Genomic DNA, 20940 nt, shown 5'->3' with positions numbered 1-20940 from the left:
ATGCGTGGCAAGGAAATGACTACCGAGAGCAACAAGAACTCTATTGATTTTACAATGTTGACCAGAGTCAGGAGACACACATCATTTTCACAAAGACACCTGTAGTGAGGCGAGAATAAATAAACACGACACGGGACTTGTTTTGCGTTGCTGTTCTAAGAGGTTCCACAGTGATTTGGCCAATACATCATAAAGCCCTCAGCTAAAAGTGGGCTGTGGTGGTGTAACACTGATCTCTGACATAAAAGTGAAGCATGCTGGCTGACTTCCACACATTCCCCGCCTGTCAGGACGAGGCCTACTCTCCCAGATTCCAGCCAAGTCAGCGCTCCATTCCTGCTCTCCCACTTTGACAGAGGAGCACGCACACACTCGCACCGCAGGTAAAGTAGGTCAAGATAATTACAAGATAGAGCATGCTCACACACAGACAGAGGTTTTACCTGCTGTTTCCTGAAATCTCTTATTTCCTGTGCGTCTGGTCCTCGTTGGGGGCGTCGGGGTAACTTCTGAGACACTGCATCTGATGGATGACAGGACAAAACAAAGTGACTGTTAGGGGGAGGGGGGTAGACCGCAACGTGTGGCCGATGACTGGCAGCTGCTTCTGCAGTCGTGTTCATACTGTATGTAAGAGGAGGTGGAGAAAGATCAGAGCGATATTAAGAGATTGTAGATACATGGAAAGTGATTTTATGTGATACAGAGAACAGAAAAAGAACAGGACAAGTTCTCAAGGTGAGAAACTCTACACTGAACACGAGTCTGTATCACCTGGTGTCTGTGGCCCAGCAGCTGCTCTGCTATTCGAGATAAGACGACAAAGTACAGAACGCTCGAAACAGAGTTTGACCCCTATTGACCCCTCTTCACTCTCCTCCGCCTCTTACAATCTCTTCTCTTTGACTGCTTTTTCCACCACATGTAATCCTTCCTTCTGCTAAAGGTCCTGATAACTGATAATCACCGAGAAGGCATAGCTCCTGTGCCATAATAATGATCTGGGGGGTAGTTTGGTATTTTGGAGAGACCAAGACAATCAAATCCAACAACAACAACAAGCAGATGTGTCAGAGCAACAATATTTGAAAATGTTTCACCATCTTTTATTATGGTTCTCAGTTTTAAAAAGCTAAATTGCTGCTGATATTGACTTCTTCACAGGAGCCCAATGTGCTTGGAAATAAAGTAAATAATTTGTATCTCTGAGTGGAAGCCATGGACTATATACAAAAATTAAGGTAGGCGGGTCTGAAGAGTGAAACCAATAAAAAGGTTCGTTAACACAGTGCTCCAAAAATCCTCTGGCTCCAAGAGACTATCATTCAAAAAGCAGCAACTTGTCTCTTGAAATACAAAGTCAGAATTTTGTTTTTCACAAGTGCCAAAGCTAGAAACACAACTTTTGATCAGAGTTCTGTTGGTCCTTCTGGAAATAATTCCATAATTAAATAGGATATTAGGCCTAAAAGAGAGCTATGTTTGCAGGCAGGTCAGGTTTGATTGACATGCCTGGGGTGCGGTCAGGTTTCCGGTATAGGTGGGTGGGGCATAGTGTCGTTATCGGTTCTCTGTGAGATCCACCACTCGCTCCTTTTCAGCTCGTCCAAATATGGTCACTGGTGGCTCCCAAAAACCAAGATGGCGACAATTGGTGAGGTCATGGGAGGTTGCCAGTCGGTGGAAACGTAAGGTTTCACGGTGAAGATGATAGTTAACAAGAATAAACATCAAGAAGACAGTCTGAGTAACATTCACAAGGTTTTGAATCCTTTTTGCACTCAAAAGTCTTAGACGCACTCTTGAGTGGAAACAGGAATTCCCCACAACGAATGCTGCCGTCAAAAAGGTCCTTATCTGAGAAATCGAGCCAAACTGTAAAGAAAAGCCAGTATAAGTTAAAGTAAAATACAACGAGACAATAATTTCTAACTTCATACTCAAATAAGGGTCAATAATAGATCAACATCTTATCATCAGTGTTGTAGGTCCACTCATCAACATGACACCAGCATCAGCAGTGCGTGACGTGACCTCTGTGTATGTAGTGTACAGACAGAGTGCCCGCGGCAATCCATAGGCCTCTCCATCTGTACAGTCTGATCCCAGTTCAAAGAGCTGCAACTGTGGAGACCGAGATGTGAACCGAGTGATACGGTAAACAAACATACTGTGGACAAAAAAACAACAACACACAGCGAAGGCCGTACACGTTGATGACACACTCTCTGATTGAGGCCAGTACACTTCCTGTTTTTCCCCAGCGGTTAAGACTCTATCTTGTTTACCAGGGTGTAACACAGAAACAACTGTGGCGAGTGTGTGCGCGAGATGTTTTCTCTACAAGCACAAGGATTTTTCTAACAGGCGAGAACATAAATTCATAGAAAGAGGCAAAATTCCGGTTATCCCCAGAAACTGGGTTATGAAAATAATTTGAATATTCTCTCCACACACAGCTACGGTGAAACTAAACATGGTTCCACCAGTTGCAGGAAGTGTGCTGTTTAACACACTGATAAAATCTCACACCAGAGACAGTCAATGTTTAACTCCTCGACTCAAAGTATCACATGATCCTCAGCAAGAGTGTGTGCGTGTGCGTTACAGTGATTTTAGGAGAAATTTCCAGAAGAAGGCCGACAGAGGGTTCACTATAGAGCGCTTCAGAGATGGCGTTTTGGCTGCGGGGCAAACCCCAAACTTAGCTCAGCCACAGTTGTCTGGAAAGAACGTCTTTGTAACGTCAATGGCTTTTTGAGTTTGTTTTTAGAACGGAGCAGAAAACACTGTGTCCAAGCACAAAGTGTAAAAATCATCTGCGACATCCAACCACAGATATCTAAAAAGATTTCTCTAAACCTGAATTAATCTTTCCTTAAAGCCTTCATTTCCCACTGATGAACAATCAAAATTTGAAGAAAACACACACCAATGTAGTTAATACAACCGAGTTGCCACTGACTGCAGTATTAAGAGTTGTTTGTTGAATCTACTGACCTTCACAGAGGGGCATCGTCAGGGGTGTAGTGCTCTTTGTTTAAATACTGGACCACACTGACGCACATGCACGAGTGCACACATGGCTGCACGGTGAAGTTGTGGCTCCTTTCTAAGGTCGTACACCCACTGCCCCTTGGTCTATTCAACATACAGTGCAACAATATCTATTTGCTATTGCTTGGATTTAATAAAGTCAACAGTATAATGCTGCTATTTTCAGCCATCTGAAGTGTTATTGTCCGATTTCAAACACAACATGTTCCTGTAAATGTTTCAGAATAAAACCCTTGAAGAAATTAAAGGTTTCTGTCGACTAAAATGCTAGAAGGCTTTTAATTTGAAAAGGATACGGCAGGTGTTAAGTTTGTAACAATAGGGCAACGTATTAACTTTAACAGAGCAAAAGTGAACTCACTTGGAGAAAAAAAAAGTAGCAGCGCATCGTTCTGGTACTCTCCGGCAGCACTAAACTTGTGGGCAGCTCAAATCATTTCTGCATTGGCTTCAACGTCAAACCTTGATGAATGAGTCCAACGTATAATTATGTATTATTTCCGAGTGTCTTTACATAAAACTAATCATTTTAAAAAAGGTACATAAAACAACTACCCCTCATAGAAGTCAAAAAAGCTAATGCTGTGCTAAAGCATGGGAAATATAGATTTTCTTTTGTATACTTTAACAAGCTCACTTTAAAACAGCAGCAATGAAAATAAGAACGGCAATAAAACTGTAACTGCAAATGAAAAACAACTTAGTCGAGTCAATTCACATTTTGGCATTCACATCACAGTTCCTTTCAAAGCGGCATCATTGTACACAGTAGGGGTGTCATGAGAACTGACACTTGGCTACAAATCAATGCCAAACCCCCAAAACGCGATGGTTATGTTTTTCTATGGTCTTATAAGTACTGAAGAAGCCTTTTGAAAACTGAAGCTAATGGACAATAACAACAATATGTGGAATGTTGGTGGCAAGTGAAAGTAAAGCAACACCTCCGCTGTGACTTGAAGATAATACAACACACCATCAGTGAATGGAGTAGTGAGTAAATACAGGGACATGGAGAGATTTTGTGTTCGAGCTGGCAGGATGACAGCATAAACTGAGTCAGGATACAAAAAATGAGCTACTGTAGCTACGAAACTAACTGATGCAGCGGGTGATAGAAAGAGAGGACAGAGGAGAGTACAAGGGCTTTAATATCATAAAGATCATCATCATACATTGTTCAAACATTGTTGAAATATGCACATTTTTAGGCCTCATACTCCACCACATGTATTTGAAAAGTTTACTGATTTTACACAGTAGGAAGCTTTTAAAATCTGCATTGTTAAAGATTAAACCAGTAGGTTTCAACCTGTTTGGGTTCTAATCCGGGATAAATTATTATAGTCAAAATTTAAAAATATATTTTTTTCCTTATCAATTATAGAAAGAATGAGTAAGTTACCTTTACTATAAGCAATGTGTTTCCAGTAAGAGGTGACAGCTGGTTAAGTCGGCTTCATTTTCTGATTAACGTCTCGGCAGCTGATGATGTCAACTGCACCAGTTTGTTTAAGCGGCTAAACTGGAGTTATTTCAGTAGGATAATAGGCCAGGGAAAACAATTTCCAGCCCAATGCACAGAGTAGTGGTAAGTGACTTTCGCCTCAAGTGTAACACGTATCTGGTGTGCTCCTGCACACATGGTCCTGGAGGAGTAAACTAATCAAACACACACAAGATTTTCTCCTCTTCAGAGCCTCCCTGCAAATGGTTGTCACTCTTATCATTAGACAAATACCACAGTGAGAGTCTAACTTTGATAGGACTTTCTGTCTCCCTATATAACCACACACACACCCTTCCTCTCCTCCACCCATCCTCTGGTCCAGGAATGTGAGGAATGCACAATCCTAAAATGACTGGGGGCTTCATCAGCAGTCTCCCACCATCCCTCACCTTGAGGCACTGACATACATACATCACTCTCTCTCACACACACACACACACACACACACACACACACACACACACACACACACACACACACACACACACACACACACACACACACACACACACACACACACACACATCTGCCAATATGCTATTTTCTCACTGCATGGATCACGTGGGTCAGTCACTCAGGGAGCAGCATGTTTTCACCTCGGGCTATTCTCATAAATATCCTTAATTTCCTGACAACCTTAAGGTCATAAAGGCCAGAGAGCGTTCCAGTTGTAAACAGGTAGGGTTTGTTTGGGGCCCTGAGGGTTGTGTAATACACAAAATGTCACCTAGGGCCCTCCCTGTCTGACACTACACCATTGTACCTTTTAATGACATAACCTCAGGGTATATATAAATATATATATATATAATTAAATAAATAAATAGCACATGGTGTCAACAGGCTGCTACAAAGAAATGAGAAATATATTTACTGAGAAGGAAAATTGATCTCCGCTATGTTTTATTGTTGTTTTTTACAATACTGGATTAAATGTAAAATAAAGTCGGCTTGAAAAGATACAAAATTAACTTAAAAACATTTTGCTTAGAAAATGATGGTCAGAAATCAAGTCAAGTCAAAAACAATTCAGTTCATGTGTGAAAACATGCAAGAGGAATGCACAAAACACACATTTCACGCACTCCCCAAACCAAGTGTGGTCTGAAGGGCCATTACATTTGACCATGCGTCACCACTGCCTCACCGTAAACAAAAGACCACTGTCTGTCCATTTCTAAAAAACAATACACACCCACTCATTAGCTCAGTGGGATGTTTACAAGCCTCCACCACAGGAAAAAAAGACGAGAAACTCACAGACAGATGGGTTTTACAGTCATCAAAGTAAAGTTTTTAAGTATTTCATATGAAGTCTTTCGATCGATGCGTGTCTTTGAGGTGCCTGTGTCTACCCCTGGCCTTTACTCGCTTATTCCGGTGGCCCTTTATTTAGCTACTTGCTTCAATCTCTATTTATAAGCAGCTATTGTGAGATTGTGAGGTTGCCCTTAGGTGGGTGGATTGCGAGTGTGTCTCTGCGTGTGTGTGTGTGTGTGTGTGTGTGTGTGTGTGTGTGTGTGTGTGTGTGTGTGTGTGTGTGTGTGTGTGTGCGCGTGATCTCAAAAGTTTCCCTGAAATGCTGTAAATCAGTTACCTTGTGAGCGCCAGACTGAGCAAAGGTCCTAGTCAGCTGGGGGGTCCAATCAGAAGAGAGACACACAGACAGACAGACAGACAGACAGACAGACAGACAGACAGACAGACACACACACACACACACACACACACACACACACACACACACACACACACACACACACACACAATGAGTACAATACCATCAGATACACGATGAACTCAGGCTGAGATCAGTCATCGGTCATGTAGTTTCAGAGGAGAAGTGAGAAAGAGATTGAGAGAGAGATAAACGGTCCACACTTGTGCAGTGACATCATGAATACATCAGGACTATTATTATCATCTCACATGCAAGTGTTAAATTCTGTCCGTACTGGATACAAACGGCAGTCAACAAGTTCGGAGACGGTCCCTGTTGAGCGTGAACGGAGCGCAGAGAAGACTTCTTTCTGTTCTCCAAACATTTCACACATAATCCGATGTGCACGTTCTGGTCAAGTTTCAGCTGCATGATGAAATTACAGACGCCACAGAAACGCGTGTAACCGTCCTCCTGCCACGCGTGAGGTCTCGGAAATGTTTGATTGCCCTTTTTATTGACCGAGTTAACCAGACACATTTGACACCTTCCTCAAAGTTTCTTGCAAAGCTGAAAGACATAATTCACCAACTCCCATCTCGTATGTTCACTCGCACCTACTGTGCACCATCCCAGTCATCTTTCACGCCCCTGAACGGACGCTTATGCAACATGCTTACGATGCCGACATGTGAGCGCACCTCGTTACGTCAGCGTTTTTCACCATGCGTGTTCACATCAAGACATCACAGTGCTCGACTCGTGCTCACAACAGAGTGCGTGTGGCAAACCGTGTACGCGTCATCGGCAGTTGCAGACAGGGTGCTGTGAAGAACTGTTGCCATAGAGATGTGAAGCTGCGGTTTCGCCTTCTCAAGTAACACCCCCCCCCCCCCAACACCCCCCAACACCCCTCAGCGTAATCCGGCACTATCTATGCATCAAGGGCCACCGCAGTTACAGTATCAAGCTGACGACGAACAACCACTGCAACCGCGGCTGATGTATCACAGAAGCCTGGTTATTTATCTGACTGTTTATTAGAGGAGGCTTTAATTCATATCAATATGAAGTCAAATGCTAGATCTAGGTAGGTAGGTAGGTAGGTAGGTATATACTTTATTAATCCCCGAGGGGAATTTTTTTTTTTTTAAATTTCCCCTCGGGGATTAATAAAGATCTACAAGATGAATGGGTAATTCAAGCTTTTTTTGAGTTTATAAATTGGGCAGAAGTGTTCGGCCCAGTCAACAGAACAGCTGTGCGATCTGGTATCAGCATATATTTTGCGATACGCACCGATATGAAAACCTTTCTTAACAGAACATAATGCAGAAAAAGAGTAAATTCAAACCTGTTCAATTTGTAGTGTTTTTTTCAACATTTTTGAACTTCCTGTGCCGTTTCAGTGTACTGATGTCAGTGTGGACAATAAACTGTCGTCAAAGTAGCTCTCAGAGGGAATACCAGATTGGAGAACCCCGGTACTGGTAAAGGCACAGTGGTTTAAATCCCTTTAGCTGTGACAGAATTTTCAAATGTCGCAGCACTGAAGTAGTCTACGTCTGTTGCAACGTGGTTTTGTCATGAGTCCTGTGAATTATGGGACACCAGCTTTTTAAAAACAGACTTAAAAAGTAACAGAACTCTTTGTTCTAAAGTTGTTCAAATAAACGTAAACACATTATTATTATTTTTTGTCCATTTAGTCTCCGCTGTGACATCATGAAACATTTCACCTCAAACCAGGCAGCAGGTTCTAGTCAACTGTTTCAGCCATGTTTCTGTCCTGCGTAGCTCATTGCAGCAACCGAAGAGTCTGAGAACGGACGATCTGAACCGTCACATCTCAAAGATGCAGAGCGAATGCATCAATTCCGTTGTTCAATTTCAAACAACTATTTTTGTCCCCCAAAATGCTTCATTATTTTCAACAGCTTGACACCGAAAACTGCATTCAGATTCTTTAATACCACGATCAAGATCCCAGACAATGTGCAGTCTGCTATCACAAAATCAATATTATACGAGTGTCCCAGCTATAGATAGCAATATGAAATGTGATATCAGACACTTGAGTTTACTGTATTGATGCTCCACTCATTAGGAGGTGCTACTAATGCTGCGAGACCATGAAAGTAAACAGCCTGCGAATGCTGTTTGGAAAGAAGACGACCAGAGTCGCTGCGTTTTAATTCCACCTCTGCAGCCGTGTACATGTAACCTCTGAATTTAAATTTAGGTTAAAGAGAGTTCAGGCGTCTTCATGTTTTCATACGGGCAGTGTCTAGTCGAGAATGCGCTCCACATTTTCTTTTTGCAGGAAAGTTAGTCACAGCTTATAAAATACAATGTTCTGTATCGATACTGGTCATTTCAGACCGATGCGGGAATCGCTTCACTCCTGTCAGTGCTCGTCTTTGTGGCTAATTAACCAGACTGTAATCAGATGATATTTTTATTCCCCAGCCCGCGAGCGTGTTGTTTTCACTGAACATTTTAGCACGTGTCCAACATGCCTCTCTGACATCTGATCATCCGATTATCACCTCTCTTTGTCTCCTTTTCACTGCCTCACTATCAACCTTTTAAAATGCAAGAAGACACCAAATTCCCACTTTGTCAACATTTAGTTTATATTTCAGGTCTGGTTCTCTAAAGAAAAGCTGCTAGATGTCACGACTTCACACCGGCGTACGACTACGAGAGTCTGGGTCTCAGAGCAGCTCATGTACAACTGATCCTCGATGTCATGATGTTGTTTCAGTGGCAGCTACAGGTGGTTTTCTCTTCATTTCAACCACAACTGGTCTGACTTAAGACAGCAAGTGTAAGTTTGCTTGAAGGAAAACAAATGACTGGAAGGACGCTGTCAAGCCCCGAGTTATTTCATGCGATGTGGGATTGAATATGGCCACGTGTCTTTAACCACATATGAGTGACCACATGTGGTTTGTGTTCATGCAAATCCCTCTCTCTCTCTCCTTCTCTCTCTCTCTCTCCCGCTAACCCTCTCCCTCCCCTCCTCTCCCACAACCGCTGAGAGTTCTGGGAGAGGAGGTGGACATGGTGGAGGAGTACAAGTACCTGGGTGTGTCCATCGACAACAGACTGAACTGGAAGACCAACATCAACGCTGTCTACAAGAAGGTGATGAGTCGACTCTTTTTCTTGAGGAAACTTCGATCCTTCAATGTGTGCAGCGAGATGTTGGAGATGTTCTACCAGTCTGTTGTGGCCAGTGCTTTGTACTTCGCTGGGGTCTGCTGGGGGAGCAGCATTGGAGCCGGAGACACCAACAGACTTAACAAACTGGTTAAGAAGGCCGGCTCCATCATCGGCTACAAACTGGACAGCCTGGAAAAGGTGGTGGAGAGGAGGACGCTGAACAAACTATTGTCCATCTTGGATAATCCTGTCCACCCTCTCCACCACCTGCTGCAGGGACAGAGGAGGACTTTCTCTACCTCCTCCGCTGTCACAAGGACAGATACAGGACATTCCTGATACAGGAGATCATTCCTGATACAGGAGATCATTCCAGATACAGGAGATCATTCCAGATACAGGAGATCATTCCTCAGGAGATCATTCCTGATACAGGAGATCATTCCAGATACAGGAGATCATTCCTGTCACCTGATACAGGACAGATACAGGAGATCATTCCTGATACAGGAGATCATTCCTGATACAGGAGATCATTCCTGATACAGGAGATCATTCCTGATACAGGAGATCATTCCCGCCGACCGCAATAAGTCACCTCTGGCAAAATCCATCACATAACAATAACACTGTTGACTGTGTTTCTTGATTTGTTTGTATATAATATATATAGATATATAATGTAATGTACTGTATATACTGTGCATTTTATATTTTATATTTTTACTGCTATTTTATTGCTTTTCTATTATTCTGTTCTATTCTATTCTATTATGATCTTATTGCTTCTGTATGCTGCTGCAGCGAAAAAATTTCCCCTCGGGGATTAATAAAGTAACTACCTACCTACCTACCTACCTACCTCCCCCCCTAACCCTCTCCCTCCCTCTCTCTCTCCCCCTAACCCTCTCCCTCCCTCTCACCCTCTCCCCCATGACATCTCCCTCTAACCCTCTCCCCCATGACATCTCCCTCTAACCCTCTCCCCCATGACATCTCCCTCTAACCCTCTCCTGCTGTCTTCCTTGCATTCCTCGGCAGGTCCCGGCCTGCTGTGCAGCAAAGTGAAGAATTCCAACAGGCCGCTCTCACCTCACAGTCAGTCACATTTCTCACTGTGGCAATTTCCATTTCTATGCATAGTCGTTTTTCCCGAATAAGCAGTAAGGCCCAGCTAGCTGAGCGGAACATTCTCTTTCCTTGATCAGCACAGTTAGAAGATGAAATGTGTAAGCATTGTATAATGCAACTCTGGTCAGGAAAGCTAGCAGACAAAAGGTAAAGAGCCACAGCGCACACACCTACTTAAACACACATGCAAATGAAAGAAAAGAAAAGACAAGACATTTACCGTCTCCTTTACATGCTGCTCTTGGGGAGGATGTTATGCAAGCCTTGCACTGTAACAGGAGTGCTCACATATAGTATAACAGCAGGAAGTGTGAATGAGTGAGAGAGGGTGAGAGGGACAGAGGGAGAGAAGGGAGATAATGGAGATGGCACATTTTCAACACGCAGATATTTTACTCCACACAAAGACACCGACAATAGAACATACAATTCAGGTTGTCAAAGTGCATCTCTTAAAAGAAATATCCAGGTCTTTCATGAGTGTTCCTCCAACACATGCACTCCATTTGCATCTATTGTTCCTTCACTGCTCAGTTAGATAATGCCGTCTTTCAGACCTCTAGCTTATAAAGGATTCAAAGATAGCAGGCAAGCAGTGAGAAAGGAACTTCAAAGGTAGGGAACATACTCACCAGGCAAATATCAGCTGGTCAAGGACCATTAGCTCAATATACACAGAGCCTGTTGACACCAACCAAACACACTGCTCGCAATTATTCTCCAGATGAAGCCTTTTCTGATTTGTGATTCACCTCTTCTGAATCTGAATATTCTGTCTTGCTATAAATCCTCAGATGAAACCAATCTGGTATTGAACAGAATGTCTGATACATATGTACTAGGGCACGTTGGATTTGAAATGAGAGCGTGACAAAGAGAGTGAAATGTTGAGCTTTCCCACACTCTACACCCAGTATGGATGGTGACACCCCTTAAATTGAAAGGCAGCACCGTTTCACTTGAAATCCAACTTGGCGGATTCGAGCCAAAACAATGAAAAACAATCACTGTCTAAATACTTGGAGACCTCAGTGTATCTTTAGTGGGACCATGCTGCTCTACGCCTTTACACCCTGATGTTTTGATGTGCACTGATCTAAGCGCTGAAGAGCCACTGAGCACCCCGACAATGCTGTGATAAAATGTGTTATTGTTCTGATTCCCGACACCAAACACTCTGCTGTAATAGCGACCAGCATTCCTGCTTTAAACTCCACCTCCTAATTGCACCGGGCTATTTGTCACGGAGAACAGAAACATGCATATTCTCCAGTTACAGCCCACATTTCTCCGTCCCCAAAACATCATCCATTATTCATCATCTACTAACCAGGTAGCTTGATCCTAAACGGCGTTACAAATCTAAAAATGACCTCAATTTACAGCACTAATCGGCTTCGTAAGGCCGATGATACACGACACATGCGTCACCGCAGTTAAAAAACTTTTTTCTTTTTGTGAAACACTTGTTTAGAATTCTGCTTTCATTTGTGCCCAGTTTCTGAGAGAGGCCTGCTCTGGGACTAAATCTGGCTTGGAGTAAATAGCTGCATTGTTGGCTGATGTCTGTAGAGTGACGTCAGATAGCCTTATCAGTGTTCTCTAACTTTACCTCAGAGGGGACCTGACAGCAGACCCGGCCCAACACGGGGCAGCCACGGCCGCTGCCTGATCAAAACACCGTGAAATGCATCAACTGAGCAGCGATATTTCTCAAAGTGGTGCGCAAAGTAGCCACAAGTATTGACCAACTCTCTTGGGAAATTCCTCTTTCCTTTTGTAACACAGCCCGCCATCTTGCCCTAAGATTCTCCCTCTTATTCTTACTCTGCCTCGATTTGAGTGGCCATCAGCTGCGAGCTATACGTCACACCGCAGCTGGAACCGATGCCCACCCGCAACACGTGGGCCTCAGGCGACGTTAGGGGTGAGCAGTTAAGAGAAGGGGGGGGGGGGAAAGAAAAAAAAAAGAAGGCCCCCTGTCGTGGTGCTGTAAGGTTACATCACGACAGTGGCTAAACTAAAAAGAAAATCTCTGCACACCTACAGAAATAAGGAAGCTGCAACTCACACACGCTGCCTTACTCCTGAAATATTTACCACAAGGTTTTGGTCGTAATAAAAGGTGAAAACATTGTGATAAATGTTACAGCAGTAAGTGAGACTGTGTGTGTGTGGGACTTCTCGTTGTTTTGGGGAATTAAACATAAAAAATGTCTCAGGGCTAAAACGGATGGAATTTCTATTTTTGGTTGATCTGGAAAATTAAGTCGTATATTTGTAACAAGCAAGGAGCTCTGATTTATGACTTTGCCTGCAATGGTCAGAAATATTACATGGCTAGTGGCCTCAGGAGAAACATCTGTCAGCAGAGCTGCATTTGCTTCTGACATTATCAACACTGACTTGCTGATTACATCCACAGACACAGATTGAGCTCAAACTAAACTCTGATCCTCTCAATCTTTAGCTGTTGTATTGTCAAGCAGGAGGCCCCCCCCCCCTTTTTTTTTTTTTTTTTTTTTAGGAAAACGGAGCCCTCGTGTATCGACTGGCACTTGCTGAGCACAGACATGCACACACACAATTTCCTTGTACAGATGCTAAGAAAAAGGATTATTGGTTTACTAGAAATGCTAAAACCTGAATTCCAGGAAATTCTGAAGTAGTACCTGAGCTGTGAAGTCACTCTTTATTTGTCAGACTCCATCAGTCAGGCATGTGTAGGCCCATTCCCAGCTCACCTCCAACACCTGAAGTTGATTTGACCAGCTGGGTCAAACATTCTGTCCAAACTAATTGATTAAGTTCTGCTGAGTCAACTCTACCAGTGTTGAACCTCTGGTGGAGTTCAGATTGAATTAAAAAAAAAGAAAAGAAAAGTTGACTACATTAATTACTGTCCGAAGTTTCGCATCCTCTTTATTTGGCTCTGCCTTCTGTTCATTTCCCAACAATAAAATCTGATACTGTCGTCAGTGACGCAGCTCAGAGTCACAATGTACTACTTTTAGTGTTAGAGATCAGTGTGTACTAAAGTTGAGAGAATGACCCGGGGGTCACTGGAAAAGAAGAAGAGCATCTCCAGCAAAATGACAAGAATTTTGATTTAAAAAAAAAAACAAAAAAAAACAAAAAACTGTTTTCATTGCTAATGTTTGTCCAAAAAAAAAAAAACAGGAACATCAAACACATCCTGTAGGACAGATAACCGACAATACACAAGCACTGCGAGCAACAGATCTACCTTGGTCCCTTCGTCCTCGTGGGCAGGGAGCACTGAACAAAACTCACTTCACTAATCCAATGAGTTTGACGCCGTCTTGCTCAGAGGCTGAAGTCATCCACCCTTCAAACTAATTGTGAACCTTTAACACATCGACAAGATGTCAGCTGGAAAGAAAACACGATGGTAAAATTGCCACATAAAACTACCTCGCCGTACCGTCACGGCCCACCACACGGCATGAAGCTCCACGGCAATAATCGATCACCTTCCTTTTTACGTTAATTAGCGGTGAAGGTAATCGCGTACGAGTTAAACGTCCAACTGAAACGTGGACGGACTCCCTGAAGTTGTGGTGAAGAGGGTTGTGACTTTAATGGCCAAACGAAGCAACAACAATTCGTTTGACAGACTGATGTTCGTGACGTCCTCGCCGCACGAGAGAAACGCGCGAGCCGAAAAAGAAGTGCGCTCAGCAGAAGAAGCAGGGACTCACTCACCTTTAGTTCCCGGAGGACGACGTCCCGGCCGCACGAACCGGCTGAAAGTTCACACCGCTGCTGTGTCGTCTTTCCCCCCGCGGAGTAGTTTCACGTCCAAAGAGCCCGTGTGGCGGACGACCCTCCGCTCGACAGTCGCTCCACGGTTGGACGCAGATCTCGCAGGTGGACGCGGGCGCGCGCTGCGCTTCCTGTTTGTTTCAGAAGGTGAACAGCACCACCACCACCACCAGCAGCACCACCAGCAGCACCACCACCAGCGCTGCGTTTCCCTCCGCCAGCTCTCCCTGCGCTCCCCTCCCGTCAACCGCTATCAAGTGTGAGGGAGGGAGAGAAGAACAGGACATCCGTTTAGAAAGCTCTGGAATAAAAGCTTCATTATAGCAGAGGACCGTTTGCTGCAACTTTTTTTTTTTTTTTTTAATTAATATGAAAACACCCTGAAGCGACTTTTACATTCGAATTTGGACAACGAAGTTAGTGTCTATGGGGGTGTTTGATGTAAATCATACAGATTTGAACTGATAATGTCATCAGATGATACAAAAAAAAAAAAAGTTTAGGGTAGGTATAACTGTGGGAATAAATTTCATAGGCTGTTATTTAGACTGTTTGATTTAATTCAAAATATATTAAAATCACCCCAAGAAAATACTTTTTTAAAAAGTCACGGTGGACGCAGTTTTTCCACTCACAGTCATCCAAAAACTGAATCATATAAATAAAAAAAATTGCTTTCAATACATCTGTGGTAGGAAATGATAGTTTGCCACTGCTCATATAGGCCTACACAGCAGAGTACTTTTTGTTTTTATCATACAAATCTAAACTGATTTATATTTGTAATCAGTGTTGTATTTGTTGTACATGTTTTGTATTAAATATAATACAAGTTGGAGGACTGCTTATCCTCAGGACAACATGATCTAAAAAGACAGTCACTGCATATATGTTTTATCACTGTTTGTGTGTGCAGTGTTTTCCCTGCATACAACGTGTTATGTTGCCTTTTGCAACACAACATACAAACTGAAGGAAATTCTCAATGAAATAATACAGCTTGCATTTAGCACTGTTTTTAGAAAATCCAAAACACTCGAATGAAATCATAACAAAGTGACTCCATGGGGCTTTTATTTTGAAGGCCACATCTTCTCTCTTGTTGATTTGTTCTGTCTGAAGCTGATTTGACGCAGTTTTTCGAGTTGAGGCTTGAAGGACAGCCGGCTTTCCTCCATCAGCTGCATACAACCAATACAATGATCCTACTCGGAAATACAATTTATTTCAACCTCCTCTGTACGAAAGACTGAATGTAGGCATATAAGACAAGCTCAGAATGATAAAAATTGAAGGCTCATACAAGAACTGCTTAATATGGTCTACGTCTCCTTATTTTATGGAGCTCCTAATATAAGTCATGAAACATCCTTATTCAGTATTGGCACTTTGATTGCCACAAATGTTTACCTTTATGAAACGTACAGCTCCACCTCTACAACTGCGGTTTGGTAGTAAATTATTAGCTTTGCTGCCATCTGGTGATCAAACTGGTTATTACTAATTTATCACAAACTACAGTGAAATTATAGGATACTGTAGGCTATATGGAATAATAGCCTTGCATTTGTTGTCATTAAAATTGTTACGGGTTTGACAAAAGCATCAGTCAAAAAATATGCTGAAATCGCGTTTCAATTATATAAATACTTAAGTACACCTGCTCCCACTCACTGAATCACACGAACCTCAGTCTGATGTGTCCCACAGAGATGCTCCATCAAAGCAGATGACTGTTAAGAGTCTTTCTAAAGGGCACCCAAGCAAGCAGGAGATTACCTTTCATATTTGATAACTTGCTTTATAAACATTGCTTTGACTCAAGAAAAAAAAGCTAAAGTTTTGTGCAAAATTATGTTTTGTTTACATAATAATAATGAAAAAGTATCTTACCCTCAAAACATTTAAATGCAGTTATTGTCATTTAGTCCTTGAAAGAAGATGCAGTGTGTGTGTTTGTTCCTTTTTACCTTGATGTGAAATAAAGCCTCATCATCTTTAAGCATATTTTGTACATCTATCTAACTATACTCAAAATGATATTTATTTCACACACACACACACACACACAACAATGTTTTTAAAATGGAAATTTTAAATTGTCTATGATTGCAAGGATTACATACTGTACTTAAAGCTAATTTAAATAAGGACGTGAGCCACATTACATTATAACAGCTTTTCATCATGCCACAAGGGGGCAGCAAAGACTCACACATCTCACTTTTCTATCCAGCGAGAGTCCGTTGAAAGGAGGAACCAAGGACTAACTTTTCAGAGAAAACACATTTGGGTTACTTCTGTAAAAAGAAACAATTTGTTCGTAATTTTACTGCTTTAAATGAAAGGTTATTTATGTGCCATTACTGCACGTGGATACTTCCCCGGTTATACCACCATGTATACGTACAGCTGGCCTAAAAGCAGTCTTGTCAGGATATTCACACATAAACAACCTTCTGTATGTTTGGTGGCCCTCATCAGAAATGACGCATATGTGCCATGTGTTTGACGCGGTGGGCAGGGGTTAAAGGCTCTCCCTCCAGTTCCCCTCATAATGTTCTCATTGTCTGAAATTTGACAAACGTAAGTTGGGCTCAAAGGGAGCAGCCTGTGCAGCCTAGCTTCGGGTCCAGCATGCTTCCATTACAGCTCCTCTTATTCGATTAAATGTACCCTAACTCCGTCCAAACCCACACAGTGCATAATCTCATCACAGATGATAAGCATGTAATAAAAAGCACATTTAACATGAAAGGGTACCTTATGCGAATGCGTATAATTATGGATATCAAAATATAATCATTTGTTTAATTGGGAGGCCTTGCCAAGAGGTATGTAATTGCTTGAAAGAAATATGGCTGGAATTAGGTTGCCTGGGATCTGACCTGGGCCTGGCATGTACATAAATACGCGATCAGGGTCAGACCTGAGGCCAATTTCCTGTTTTGCGTGTGTATAGTTTAGCCAATAGGGAGAGACTTATTTCACAAATCTTATCGGCTATTTAAAAGATATTCCGTGTTAGAATATGGCATTGTAATAGCCCAATAACTGACTGAATCATCTATTTAACTGGATGGGTCATTAGGTTTTAATTAAACGTCAGTGCATCCTAATAGGACTACATGGCACTGTTATGAAACTGAAGGAAATGCTGGGAGTATTAATTCAAGGTCATTTTGGAGTTGTTTTGGTTTTAATAAACTCAGTGTTTGGCATTCATATCGGAATGAGGTTGTGTTTCTATTACAGATAGTGGGGCTGATGTAAAGTGATTATATGTCTCACACCATCCCCAGAGGTTGGCCCAAGACTGAAGTTGTGCTGGTTTATTATACAGCCTACAGTATCAGAAGAACAGGTGCTGACCCTTAATGATCCCAGTGGGAATTTGGTTTCATCTTTGATTAATTGGAATGTTAACAGGAGAACAGTTATCCTAATAGCTTCTTGTTGCCAGCCCATGCGGAAGTTTTTAGAGGGGTGAGAAAGGAAAAGGGGGCTTTAAAAATAGACCCCATCAGTGCGCGATGGGAAAAGACCTGCCATTTAAATCCCGACAAAGCAATTTGCAGCTCATAATCAAGGGAGCGGAAACATTTGATCGCATTTCCCTTTACAGTATAAGCCGGCCAGTTCCGCCGCGGCAGAAAGCAACATCAGTCAGACGTTGCGAAAAATGTTGACTGGTGCGTTTGTTTCATTAAACTGTCGGCGCATAACCAGTTGTTGCTTGGAGTTGATATCATTGTTAGTTTGGTGAATACAGTCTATCTCGACGACCCAGAGAATTTATAACTGTGATTTTTTTTATTTTTTATAATAGTGACATCATTTTCTTCAGCCTAATGCAGTCGTATTGGCAGCTCCTCTTCATCATTATCTCAGCACCTCTCCTCTGAAGGTCAGTGAGACTGTTAAACACGGAGGGTATGTGACATTTGAGTGGCCAGAAGCAGGCTGGAGGGTAATGAGAGGTCAGTGCGTTATGATTTAACTCTGAATGGATGACAGTCCATCTTTCCCTTGAATAGATGACCCTGTATTTATAGACCTGGTATTTCTAGACATTTGATGACCCTTTGTTGACCGGAGTCCAGTTAACAAACGCACGGTTCCTATTTAGAAACTGTGGCGATGTATCAACACACAACACTGCAATTTTTTTTTGGCTTATTAAATAATTATTCCGTGTAATCTATTGTTTCGCAGGGCTGTCATTACGATAGGAATCAGCAGTCGCTGAAAACATCACGTAGATCAGCCGTGGCAGGTTGGAGATTCACCAGAGGACGCGCTCAGAAAATAAACAGCTCTAAATTAGGTAATGCCATAGAAATAGCACAGACATGCAGCAAACAGAATGAGACTTCTAGTATTTCTGCTCCAACAAGAGAAAACGAACCAAAAAAAAAAAAAAAAAAAAACCGCATGCTGATTTGAACAATTGCCGGATTTTCTGCGAATCAAATCTCTACATATTTTCCTGTTTGGAGCAGATGTATACCAAACAGTGGTGACCCCCACTCTCCTTTCAATGGCTTCGGGGTGATGTGCGCCGCTTCTCAGTGGAAACTGTTGCTCTTCAATCTCAAACATTAACGAGAATGCCAGGAATTCAATTGTGTGCAGGCATTGGGAAACCTGCAACCTGCGTGTGACTTGACCGGCCGGGTCGCATCGCCGCTGCTGTGTCGAGCGTGCAAACCGTCAGGATCGGAGCGAGTCCAGGTACACACTCCCTGCGCGCGCGCGCTTGCGTGTATGAGTGGGTTTGTGACAAAGAAGGAGAAGAAGAAGTGAAGGTCAAATGCGTTGCTTCTACAATGAGTTGACCTCATTCGTCTTGTTGATTATAATCTGTCATCTCTGAGAGCACAACAAAGGATACAATCATGGTTATTCAGAATGCGCTCTGCGGAAAAGACGCATGAAAACACACCGCACGTTGCGCTAACCCTTTTCACCTCGTGCAGAAATAATTGTGGATTGATGGAAACATCTATTCGTCACCTATGGACGTGCGCTTTAATCAACATTGCACGGCAGCAACGTGACTCGCACGCATTTTGATCATTTTAATACCGCAGTTACTGTTGTTATTGCAGCATAAAAACGCCACTTAATATTAAGTTGAAATAAATCAGGATATTATTTGTCTCTATGGTTAAGTCTTTGTTTTTCTTGGACTATAACTCAATAATCGATAATCACATGATAAAATCCATGATACGTGTTCCCGCCATGACAATGCAAAAACAGCTTTTTCTATATTAATTTAACGACCTAATATTTAATTTATTTAATAATAGTGAATTTAATCAGTAGTAAACAATCTAAATATCTGCTGAGTATACCCATTTTTTTTTTTTTTTTTTTAAATAAAGGAAACAATTTCCATAACCAGGCTGAGGCAGCCGTGGATCAGTCTAAAAGAGGACAGACGCGGGCCTGTGTCCCTCGGCTGGCCTTATCTGTCTCAGCCCCCGAGACATCCTGTATGCAGGCCCATTGTTCCCGGCCGCCTGGTTGAGCTGACAACCTCTCTGCGCAAATGCACACCTGCTGCACCCGAGTCAACGCAGACATTAGATATTAATGGGAGGATTTTGCAGAGGAGATTTTAGGACACTAAGTTTGCAAAAAATAAAAAGTTACCTACGTGTGTTATTATGTGTTCTAATTGCCTCCAAGCATTCGTGCTGCACAGGATGTTATTGCGGCTATAACGGGTGGGCTTCTCAGAGTCAACTTTCCACGACCCACACAGGACAAAAGCCACTTAAAATATAGTGTAAATTCACCATCACAAGTTTGATATGTAGTCATATAAGCTCTTGCGATATCATAAGCCTCCCCTCATAGTAAAACGCTTTTTTAATTTTTTTAATTTTTTAATTTTTTTTTACATGATATCAATAAACAACGTTAAACAAATGTGCCTTTGGTAAATAAAAAAAATTATAAATAAAATGAAAGCTGCTATATGGACTGGTATATTTAAATTCACAGCGTTGAATCCAGAAGAAGAAATTTTTTTTTATTAAATGTGTCTCTGCCTGTATAGTTTATGTAAAGGTTGGTTACACTCGTCGAAACATTATTTCTTGTAAAACACTTATATTTATTATTTTTGGAAGTGTGTTTGGAATACACTTGCCTTTCAAACGTGCCCTTATCTCCTTATTGTTTACAAAACATTAATGTGAGGAAGCTGAGAATGTACACAGCTACATTTCAGGCTTGCCTCGGCGCTCCCTGCACGCAGGAGGATGGAGAGGGCAGTTACTCCGACTGGGACCGCGGCTGTTTGAATAGCTCCGGGGCTCATGGCAGTTTTAATTTGGCGTTTCTATTACTGCAGTTTCACAAGATTTACGCAAACGATGTGAAGAGTTTGTCTGAGCTCACTGACGGATGGTTGCTGTCGTCTTCTTACTCGACTTGTTTGTCGACTAAGTTTACTTCCAATTTCTTTTGCTGCATGCTTCATGCAGAATGTGGCTTCATGTAATGATCTGAGCATGTTCTTATTTTTCTGGTCTACATGTTGTTTTGATGCATTTGATGTTTTATTTAAAGCTTTTTGAATTGCCTTGTTGTTTAAATGTGCTATACAAATACA

The 20940-nt window shown here is 42.2% G+C and overlaps 1 protein-coding gene across 2 annotated transcripts in view; it reads right to left on the bottom strand.

Annotated features, from left to right (window-relative positions):
* The window catches only part of pik3cb (phosphatidylinositol-4,5-bisphosphate 3-kinase, catalytic subunit beta), a 55814-nt gene extending 41281 nt beyond the window's left edge, over window positions 1–14533 (bottom strand). Inside the window, exons 1-2 of one of the 2 annotated variants that reach the window (XM_069695505.1) lie at window positions 14253–14533; window positions 444–523 (exon numbers count right to left, since the gene is read on the bottom strand). The gene's annotated coding sequence lies outside the window, so the exon portion shown is untranslated. Of the gene's footprint in view, window positions 1–443; window positions 524–11158; window positions 11224–14252 lie in introns of those variants that run through there. The other variant, XM_069695586.1, reaches the window with a different exon arrangement.
* Between the last annotated feature and the right edge of the window lie 6407 nt (window positions 14534–20940).

This window comes from Brachyistius frenatus, unplaced genomic scaffold (genome assembly GCF_029030835.1).
Source record: "Brachyistius frenatus isolate BFR_SWC_R1_liver_20210118 unplaced genomic scaffold, ASM2903083v1 Contig_1, whole genome shotgun sequence".
In the NCBI taxonomy this organism is placed as follows: domain Eukaryota; kingdom Metazoa; phylum Chordata; class Actinopteri; family Embiotocidae; genus Brachyistius; species Brachyistius frenatus.
This window is presented reverse-complemented; position numbering and strand designations above follow the sequence as displayed.